Source organism: Salvelinus sp. IW2-2015, linkage group LG23 (genome assembly GCF_002910315.2).
Source record: "Salvelinus sp. IW2-2015 linkage group LG23, ASM291031v2, whole genome shotgun sequence".
In the NCBI taxonomy this organism is placed as follows: domain Eukaryota; kingdom Metazoa; phylum Chordata; class Actinopteri; order Salmoniformes; family Salmonidae; genus Salvelinus; species Salvelinus sp. IW2-2015.
In genome coordinates, this window is record NC_036863.1 from 21,232,968 (window position 1) to 21,245,027 (window position 12,060).

Here is a 12,060-nt window from a genome sequence, read left to right on the forward strand (position 1 = left end):
TGAGTCTTTCTAGGTAAGTCTCTAAGAGCTTTGCACACTTGGATTGTATAATATTTGCAAGTTGGTTGTTGATCATTGCTAAACAGCCATTTTCAAGTCTTGACATAGATTTTCAAGACGATTTAAGTCAAAACTGTAACTAAGCCACTCGGGAACATTCAATGTTGTCTTGGTAAGCAACTCCAGTGAATATTTGGCCTTGTGCTTTAGGTTATTGTCCTGCTGAAAGGTGAGTTTGTATTCCAGTGTCTGTAGGAAAGCAGGCTGAACCAGGTTTTCATCTAGGATTTTGCCCTTCCTTTAGCTCTATTCCGTTTCTTTTCATCATAAAAAACTCCCTAGTCCTTGCCGATGCATCCACCACCATGCTTGACAATATGAAGAGTGGTACTCGGTGATGTGCTGTGTTGGATTTGCCCCAAACGTAGCTCTTTGTATTCAGGTCCTAAAGTCAATTTCTTTGGCACTTTCTTTCCAGTTTTACTTTAGTGCCTTATTGCAAACAGGGTGCATGTTTTGGAATATTTACTGAAAAAATAGGAACGCAACACGTCAAGTGTTGGTCCCATGTTTCATGAGCTGAAATAAAAGATCCCAGACATTTTCCATCCGCCAAAAAGCTTATTTCTGTCAAATTTTGTGCACACATTTGTTTACATCCCTGTTAGTGAGCATTTCTCCTTTGCCAAGGTAGATGAAGACGAACCGGTTCAACATGTCACGGAGAATATCATTAACCAGAGCCTGRAACCCAGCATGGGCGTTGGTAAGGCCAAATGGCATTAACAGATACTCGTAGTGACCGCTGGTCGTGTTGAAGGCAGTCTCCCACTCGTCTCCTTCCCGTATCCGCACCAGGTGGTAGGCATTCCGAAGTTCCAGCTTGGAGAACATGGTGACACCCTGAAGCGGCTCGAAGGCCAAGGAGATGAGTGGTAGCGGGTAGAGGTTYTTCACTGTGATGTTGTTGAGACCCCGGTAGTTGATGCACGGGTACCGGCGGGGGAGACAGAAGGACGGATGAACTCTGCAGCTAGGGAGTCCTCAATGTAGGTCTCCATAGCCTTGGTCTCCAGACCCGACAGAGAGTACAGTCATCCCTGGGGGCGGAGTGGTGCATAGGAGAAGGTCAATCTCGCAGTCATAGGGGCGGTGCGGCGGAAGCGGAGTGGCCCGGGCCTTACTGCAGCACGATGATGAGGGAACACTGAGCGAGGTGCCCGACTCTCCATCTAAGCGTTCCAGGGGAGGTAAGCGGGGTTCCTGGGAAACCGGGTGACCGTGGAGGCGGCACTGCTAACAGCCGTGTTACTGAGGGGCTGGGAGGTTACCGTCGTGGTAKGCTGCCTAACAGGCAACCAGCATAATTGCTCCAGCAATGTGTTCAACACTCGGTCATGGCGTTCGGCCAAGGTCTGGAACCCTTCCATAAGACCATGTAGTAACTCCTTGTGCCTTCCGATGGTGGCTCCTTGGAAGGAGATGGCGTTGCGGAGCCGGTCCGAGTCTGCTGGATCAGTCATGGCCAGTTCGTACTATCACGTTTTAGGGAAGACCCAGATGCAGACAGTGTCAGTAATCGAGATCAGAGTCAAAAGGTACAGAACGACAGGCAGTCTCAGGGTCAGGGCAGGCAAAGGTCAATAAGCCAGGGCGGTGTGACAAGGTACAGAACGGCAGGCAGGCTCAGGGTCAGGGCAGGCAGAATGGTCAAAACTTGGAAAACTAGAAAACAGGAAAAGGTGAAACAGATCAGGAAGTGTTAGCCTCGAAGCGAGCATAGAAATAATTTAGCTCGTCTGGTAGGCTTGTGTCACTGGGCAGCTCATGGCTCTGCTTCCCTTTGTAGTCTGTAATAGTTTGCAAGCCCTGCCACATCCGACGAGCGTCAGTACGATCACTGTGGGGACGACGTCATCGATGCACTTATTGATGAAGCCAGTGACTGATGTGGTGTACTTCTCAAAGCCATCAGAGGAATCCCAGAACATATTCCAGTCTGTGCTAGCAAAACAGTCCTGTAGCTTAGAATCTGCTTCATCTGACCACTTTCTTATTGACCGAGTCACTGGTGCTTCCTGCTTTAATTTTTGCTTGTAAGCAGGAATCAGGAGGATATAATTATGGTCAGATTTGCCAAATGGAGGGCGAGGGAGAGCTTTGTATGCTTCTCTGTGTGTGGAGTAAAGGTGGTCTAGAGTTTTTTTCCCTTTGGTTGCACATTTAACATGCTGGTAGAAATGAGTTAAACAGATTTAAGCTTCCCTGCATTAAAGTCCACGGCCACTAGGAGCGCCGCCTCTGGATGAGCGTTTTTCTGTTTGCTTATGGCTGTATACAGCTCATTGAGTGCGGTGTTAGTGCCAGCATCGGTTTGTGGTGGTAAATAGACGGCTACGAAGAATATAGATGAAAACTCTCTTGGTAAATACTGTGGTCTACAGTTTATCATGAGATACTCTACCTCAGGCGAGCAAAACCTTGAGACTGCCTTAGAGTTCGTGGACCAGCTGTTGTTTACAAATATACATAGACCGCCACCCCTTGTCTTACCAGAGGCCGCTGTTCTATCCTGCCGAAAAAGCGTAAAACCCGCCAGCTGTATGTTATTCATGTCGTCRTTCAGCCACGACTCGGTGAAACATAAGATATTACAGTTTTTAATGTCCCGTTGGTAGGATAATCTTGATCGTAGGTCAAGATTTTATTTTAAATGATTGCACGTTGGCCAATAGAACAGATAGCAGTGGGGGTTTACTCGGTCGCCTACACATTCTCAGAAGGCAGCCCAACCTCCGCCCCCTTTTTCTACATCTTTTCTTCATGCAAATGACGGGGATTTGGGCCTGTTCCCGAGAAAGCAGTACATCCCTCACGTCGGACTCGTCAGACTCGTTAAAGGAAAAAGCTTCTTCCAGTTCGAGGTTAGTAATCGCTGTTCTGATGTCCAGAAGTTATTTTCAGTCATAAGAGACGGTAGCAGCAACCTTATGTACAAAATAAGTTTAAAAAAATAAGTTACAAAATAGCACAGTTGGTTGGGAGCACGTAAAACGTCAGTCATCCTCTCCTGCACCATTCTACCAATCCTTTTTGAGGGAGTGTGCTATTGGCATGCTGACTGCAGGAATGTCACCAGAGCTATTGCCAAATAATTTAATGTTCATTTCTCTACCATAAGCCGCCTCCAACATTGTTTTAGAGAATTTGGCAGTATGTCCACCGGCCTCACAACCTCAGACCACGTGCGTGATGTCATGTARGCGAGCGGTTTGCTGATGTCAACATTGTGAACAGAGTGCCCCATGGTGGCGGTGGGGTTATGGTATGGGCAGGCAGAGGCTACGGACAATGAACACAATTGTATTTTATCAGTGGCAAATAGAATGCACAGAGATACCGTGACGTGATCCTGAGGCCCATTGTCGTGCCATTCAATCCCTGCTATCACCTCATGTTTCAGCTTGATAATGCATGGCCCCATGTCGCAAGGATCTATACACATTGCATACTTACCAGACATGTCACCCATTGAGCATGTTTGAGATGCTCTGGATTGACGTGTACGACACCGTGTTCCAGATGGTCACACCGAACCAGATACTGACTGGTTTTCTTATCCATACCCCTACTTTTTTTTAAGGTAACTGTGACCAACAAATGTATATCTGTATTCCCAGTCATGTGAAATCCACAGATTAGGGCCTATTTAATTTACTTCAATAGACTGATTTCCTTATATGAACTGTAACTTTGTAAAATCTTTGAAATTGTTAGACGATGCATTTATATTCTTCAGTATACAATGTTGTTGATCCATCCTCAGTTTTCTGCTATCACAGCCATTAAACTCTATAACTGTTTTAAAGTCACTATGGCCTCATGGTGAATCTCTGAGTGTCTTCCTTCCTCTCCGGCAACTGAGTTAGGAAGGATGCCTGTATCTTTGTAATGACTGGGTGTATTCATACACCATCCAAGATGTAATTAATAACTTCACCATGCTCAAAGGGATAATCAATGTCAGTTTTTTTTACCCATCTACCAATAGGTGTCCTTCTTTGCGAGGCATTGGAAAACCTCCCGGGTATTTGTGGTTGAATCTGTGTTTGAAATTCACTGCTCAATTGAGGGACCTTACAGGTAATTGTATGTGTGGGATACAGACATAAGGTAGTTATTCAAAAATCATGTTAAATACCGTTATTGCATTATTGAGTGAGTCCATGCAACTTATGTGATTTGTTAAGCAAATGTTAACTCCTGAACTTATTTAGGGCGGCCATAACAAAGGGGTTGAATGCTTATTGACTCAAGACATTTAAGCTTTAAATAAAAAATATATATATAATCTTTCGAAAAACATAATTCCACTTTGACATTATGGGCTATTGTGTGTAGGCCAGTGATGTAAAAATCGCAATTTAATCAATTTTAAATTTAGGCCGTAACACAACAAGATGTGGAAAAGTCAGGGCTGTGAATACTTTCTGAAGGCACTGTAGTTGTTACTGACAGCCACTGGAAAATTCAGAGTCAGTGTTTCTGGATGTTGCTCTCCGCTAGTATGATCAAAGCTTGTACGAAAAGCAACTTTAGAATCAATACATACCACTACAATTACATGTGACAGTTTTCATTACATCCTACATATTGATTAACCACTTCAATGTTTCTATCATTTTACAGTCTGACCATTCCGTCAGTAATGTAGGCCCATCCTAATCATGTGGAGCCCCTCAGGTTACTAAGCAACAATGCAACCTATGTGCTGTCGCCAGGGTTGGAGAGTAGTTTATTCAAATCAAATCAAATCCAATTTTATTTGTCACATACACATGGTTAGCAGATATTAATGCGAGTCTAGCGAAATGCTTGTGCTTCTAGTTCTGACCATGCAGTAATATCTAACAAGTAATCTAACAATTTCACAACTACCTTATACACACAAGTGTAAAGGAATGAATAAGAATATATACATAAAGATATATGAATGAGCGATGGCCAAACGGCATAGGCAAGGTGCAGTAGATGGTATAGAGTACAGTATATACATATGAGATGAGTAATGTAGGGTACGTAAACATTATATAAAGTGGCATTGTTTAAAGTGGCTAGTGATACATTTATTACATACATTTTTCATTATTGAAGTGGCTAGAGATGAGTCCGTATGCTGGCAGCAGCCACTCAATGTTAGTGATGGCTGTTTAACATTCTGATGGCCTTGAGATAGAAGCTGTTTTTCAGAGTGTAACGGTTTTCCTCCTCTTCAGACGAGGAGTATGAAGGATCGGACCAATGTGCAGCGTGGTAAGTGTCCATTTTAATTTATTAAAACTGAACACTAAAAAATACAAAATAACAAAGTGAATGATACAAACGAAAATCGAAACAGTCCCGAAAGGTGCAAACACAAAACAGGAAACAATCACCCACAAAACACAATAGAAAACAGGCTACCTAAATATGGCTCCCAATCAGAGACAACGACTGACACCTGCCTCTGATTGAGAACCATACTAGGCCAAACACATAGAAAATTACCTACAGAACAAAACATAGAAAAACAACATAGAATGCCCACCCCAACTCACGCCCTGACCAAACTAAAATAAAGACATAAAAAAGGAACTAAGGTCAGAACGTGACACCGAGAGCCTACATATAATCAGTTCCATGTAATCTGATTACAAAAAAAACAATCTGTAATCAGTTTAGTTACCAGCAAAAATATGCCAAACGTAGTCAATAGGCAATATTATATTCACTAGGTTATAGATAATGCCTAAAGTGTATGCTTCTAATAAAATTCTAATAAAAACTAAGCAACTTGTTTTAAATATGCTATGCTAAACACAGCTAGAGGCACCATAATTGCCMCCCATAAATGTATAATACAGACAAGACAACTTAGACTATGGAGGATTTTACGTAATATATACGTAAAAAATAGGCCCTGTTATAACAATCATGTAGCCAATCTAGTTTTTGTTATTGGCTTCAACATGGAAATATTAATCTACACACATTGCATTCGCATTTCGAAAATGCACTACATGCCTGAGCCATGGAAAATTGGACATTGCCCAAACATTATAAGGTTAGCCTACCATCGCCGTTGATTTGGCCTATTAGTAACTTTGCCACGAGAAAGGTAAACAAACTAACAGGAAAATAGGCTAGGCTACAAGCAGATTCAGCACCAAGGACAACAATCAGAATKTCTGTGATTTGACAGTTAGGTCCAACAGATGAAAGTGGAATATGTAATTGTTTAACAAAATTATTAAGGAATAACTTGATGTTCCTAAATAGACTTCCTACAGTCACTGACACCTTTCATTCAATAGGCATCGCACATAGGAACAACAAGTCCAAACTTACAAAGAAAAAACGGGAATATCTGTTGCTGCTTGTGATATTTAAATAAAACATTGGTTATAGGCTACTGATTAGGCTACTGTGCTCCCCTGGCTGGCAAAATCATTGTCATAACCAATTGCGTTACCGCTAAGACCTGCTTTTGGTAAGTCTTAAACATTACCAGTAGCGCTGCTTGAAATTGGCACATTAGCACACATTTTTAACGCCAGCTGATAATGGAGCCCCAAATGCATTTGATATAGTATTTTTGTCTTCTTCTAATGCCTCTTAAGGGGAAAGTTATTAGATTACATGACTGATTTTGGGTAATCCAAAAGTTATGTTACTGATTACAATTTCGGACAGATAACTATTAACGGATTACATTTAGAAAGTAACCTACCCAACCCTGGCTGTGGCTAATGCTTCTATACTGTTGTTGACATGACATGTCATACTTTTCCTTGACTGTAAGGAGGGATCCCCTCCAGCTCCAGACCACAGTCCATGTAACTCTAGGTACATAAGAGTGTCTGTGCAGAAGCAGAGGAGAGGAAGTCTTTGTCAGGGAGGCAGTGAGATGTCAGTGCTCTAAAGCAGATAGTTTGTTTCCTCCACTGGAGCACAAGGCGCCTGCCAAGAGGAAACCTGACCTCCTCTAAAGGGTATCTTGTTAGGTCATTAGCTGAAATAATTGATTATTTATACCCAGATCAGAGATGCCCTTGATAACTGGTGATTGATTAATACGGTGCCAAGGACTGCCTGGCAAACAGTGTTTTCCTGATCACACGATGGATGGAATTGGAAAGGAGGAGCAGATGCTAATGGGAAAATGTTGAGGTGGTTAACTAGATGGGCAAATTCAGAGCTTTGTTTTAAGATTCTGTTTGGTGATTTAAAAGCATTCACAACTTCTTGCCAGAGGTTATCTGCACTCAGCCACCACCTTTCTGCAGTACATCTCATGAAAGCCCCGGCTATCTCCGTCCACAGCGTGAATTTAAATAAGACCATCAAACAAGGTCGTAATTCTCCTTTTATCTGAGCCCACACGCTCGCCACTGATGACCCCCGGAGCATATACAGAATTCTCCCATTCAGGAGAGCAGCAGGGGGTCCAGGAATTAATATTTAGGAGCCTAGGTAGCAGATATTAAAGGGCAGGGATGGACAGGTTGGGACATGGAGAGTGTTGGTTCACGCCCGGCCTCATTATTTAGTGACCAAGTGTGACTCCAGTGTCTTACATATGCATACAGTGCCTTCAGAAAGTATTCACACCCCTTGACTTTTTACACATTTTGTTGAGCTATAGCCTGAATTTAAAATGGATAAAATTTAGATTTTTTTGTAACTGGCCTAAACACAACAACCCATAATTTTTACAAAATGTATTAAAAATGAAAAGCTGAAATGTCTTGAGTCAATAAGTATTAAACCCCTTTGTTAAGGCAAGCCTAAATAAGTTCAGGTTAAACATGTGCTTAAGAATTCACATAGTAAGCATGGACTCCATGTGCAATAGTGTTAAACATGATTTTTGAATGACTTCCTCATCTCTGTACCCCACACATACAATTATCTGTCAGGTCCCTCAGTCAAGCAGTGACTTTCAAACAAAGATTCAACCACAAAAGGCCAGTGAGATTTTCCAATGCCTCGCAAAGGAGTGCACCTATTGGTAGATGGGGTAAAAAATACATAAGCAGACATTGAATATCCCTTTGTGCATGGTAACGTTATTAATTACACCTTGGATGATGTATCAATACACCCAGTTACTACACAGATACAGGCATCCTTTCTAACTCAGTTGCAGGAGAGGAAGGACACCGCTTAGGAATCTCACCATGAGTCCAATGGGGAATTTAAAACCGTGTGTAGATGGGGTTTAGATGGGCGAGAAAAAAGGTGTCCCACCTCTTCAACAACCAGTGAAACTGCAGGGCGCCAAATTCAAAACAACAGAAATCCCATAATTAAAATTCCTCAAACATACATGTATTTTACACCATTTTAAAGATACACTTGTTGTAAATCCAGCCACTGTGGCCGATTTCAAAAAGGCTTTACGACGAAAGCAAACCAAACGATTATGTTAGGTGAGTGCCTATTCACAGAATAACACAGCCATTTTTCCAGCCAAAGAGAGGATTCACAAAAAGCAGAAATATAGATAAAATTAATCACTAACCTTTGATGATCTTCATCAGATGACACTCATAGGACTTCATGTTACACAATACATGTATGTTTTGTTCGGTAAAGTTCATATTTATATCCCAAAATCTGAGTTTACATTGGCGCGTTACGTTCAGAAGTTCCAAAACATCTGGGGATTTTGCAGAGAGCCACATCAATTTACAGAAATACACATTATAAATGTGTATAGAGAAGATGCACTTCTCCTTACCCTTTTATGGCAGCATCCCGCTACCGGGATCGATATGACAACAGCCAGTGATAGTGCAGGGCGCCAAATTCAAACAACAGAAATCTCATAATTAAAATTCCTCAGACATTCATGTGTCTTATATCATTTTAAAGGTAATCTTGTTGTTAATCCCACCAAAGTGTCCGATTTCAAATATGCTTTTCAGCGAAAGCACTACAAACGATTATGTTAGGTCACCGTAAAACCACAATAAGCACAGCCTTTTTTCCAGCGAAAGATAGCTTTCACAAAAACCAGAAATAGAGATAAAATGAATCACTAACCTTTGATGATCTTCATCAGATGACACTCATAGGACTTCATGTTACACAATACATGCATGTTTTGTTTGATAAAGTTCATATTTATAACAAAAAATCTGAGTTTACATTGGCGCGTTAGATTCACTAGTTGAAAAAACATCAAGTGATTTTGCATAGCCACATCGTTTCAACAGAAATACTCATCATAAATGTAGATGATAATACAAGTTATACACATGGAATTATAGATATACCTCTCCTTAATGCAACCACTGTGTCAGATTTCAAAAAAACTTTACGGAAAAAGCAATTCATGCAATAATCTGAGACGGAGCTCAGAACAATAACCAAATTAGCCGCCATGTTGGAGTCAACAGAAACCAGAAAATACATGATAAATGTTTCCTTACCTTTGATGAACTTCATCAGAATGCAGTCCTAGGAATCCCAGGTCCACAATAAATGCTTGATTTGTTCGATAATGTCCGTTATTTATGTCCAGTTAGCTACTCCCTAACCAAAGTCTCAAAGCGCGTCCACTATAACGTGACAAAATGTCCAAACGTTCCGTTACAGTCAGTAGAAACATGTCAAACGATGTACTGAATCAATCTTTAGAATGTTGTTAACATACATCTTGAATAACGTTCCAACCGGAGAATTACATCGACTTCAATTGACCGATGAAACGGAGCTCACTCTCATGTGAACGCTCCAGTTCAATGCGTGGGCACCTCATGGAAGTGATTACTCATTCCTGTCTCCTTCGGCCCCCCTTCACAATAGAGTCATCAGACAAAGTTCTATTGACTGTTGACATCTAGTGGAAGCCGTAGGAAGTGAAAACCCATCCATATCTCTCTGTATTGTCAATGACAGCKTGGTTGAAAATCTGGCACCCCCAGAAAATATCCAAACAGGAAGTGGAACTTCTCAGGTTTTTGCCTGCCATATGAGTTCTGTTATACTCACAGACATAATTCAAACAGTTTTAGAAACTTCAGAGTGTTTTCTATCCAAATCTACTAATAATATGCATATCTAGTTTTTATGGTTGAGTAGCAGCCCGTTTACTCTGGGCACACTTTTCATCCGGACGTGAAAATACTGCCCCCTACCAAAAGAAGTTGAATCAATTTTTAATTCTGGCTGTAACACAACAAAATGTGGAATAAGTCAAGGGGTATGAATAACTTATGAAGGCGCTGTAAGTCATCTTCATACTCCTGATCACCTGACCAATCAAAGGCAGCTAAACTAATAATAAATCAATGAGGTTTTGGTGCTATACGATTCAAGTAACAATATTAACATGAAAGCAGACAGAAAAGTCTCAGCTATTGTTAGACTGATGCTTCCAGATGCACACATTTTTGTTTGGTATACCTTTAGAGGGAAAGTTGCCTCACCTAGGAGACACACTCTGATTCTTCTCTTGACAGCATTTGTTATTTTTTACACCACTGTCTAACCTGTCAAGGTCCCACCAAAATATGATTTCTTTAGTTTGTGCTTGGTGCACACACCAGCAAACTTCCAATTATCTRAAACGTGGGGGAAGAGAACACCATTGATAAATCTAAGGGCCGTCTGACAATGAGATATTTCATGAGGTGATTCTTTTTTCCTCTTCTCGCCTCGCAACAATTTTCCTGAACCCCATCCTTCCTTATCTTCCTCATAATTCTCTCTCCTTCACTCCCCCCCTGACTATATTCTCTCTTTCTTTAGAAGACAGACACATAGCTTGGGGAAACAGTGAGTTGCTAGTGGTGCTGAGAGGAGCAAAAACGGTTCTAATTGTCTAGCTGCGGAACACCGTTTGTGTCTACTGTCTCTCCGTCAGTAATCCGGCCTGCCTTTTCACATCCCTGCCCTGGAAACAACGCCCCATCAACGGAACACAGTAATTAAGTCACTCTTTGATTGTCTGGTGGAAACGTGCCTGTCACGTGACTTTGTGCCCTGTGAGGCATGGATGACATGAGCTACTGGGAGATTTAATTTACATACATAGTACTATTGCCACAGAGCACACAACACACACTTGCAACCCGTATTGTGTTGCAAATGATACTTAGACCACCACACTATTATATTTATTTGATATTAATAAGGAGCAGTTCCAAAGCACCAAAGTGACTATATCATAGGATCGGCCATCAGAAAGTTAAAATTGATTAAATTGAGATTTTTGGTCACTGGCCTACACACAATACGCCATAATGTAGAAATGTTTACAAATGACTTAAGTATGAAAAATTKAAACGTCTTGAGTCAATATGCAACCCCTTTGTTATGGCGAGCCTAAATACGTTTTTTTTTTGGGGGGGGGGGGGGGTTAAGATGGTCATAGCTATTTGACTTAGAGTTTTAGGTGGCCTTTAGATAAAAAGTATATATATGTTGAATTTGGCCTTTGCTACTATAGCCCATAGAAACGCACTGCATAGCACATTCATTAATAGCAAAAAATAAATCATTAGGAATAAGATTTTGAAATGTCTGTCCCATATCTAGGAGATATAAGAAAGTTCAGAGATACAAGAAGCCCTTATTTAACCCCGTGGGGCTTGATCTTTCCCTAAAATGATCAGAAACTCAGCAAGAAAAGAAACGTCCCTTTTTCAGGACCCTGTCTTTTTCAGGACCCTGATAACTCGTAAAAATCCAAATAACTTCACAGATCTATATTGTAAAGGGTTTAAACACTTTCCCATGCTTGTTCAATGAACCATAAACAATTAATGATCATGCACCTGTGGAACGGTCGTTAAGACACTAACAGCTTACAGACGGTAGGCAATTAAGGTCACAGTTATGAAAACTTAGGACACTAAAGAGGCCTTTCTACTGACTCTGAAAGACACTAAAAGAAAGATGCCCAGGGTCCCTGCTCATCTGCGTGAATGTGCCTTAGGCATTCTGCAAGGAGGCATGAGGACTGCAGATGTGGCCAGGGCAATAAATTGCAATGTCCGTACTGTGAGACGC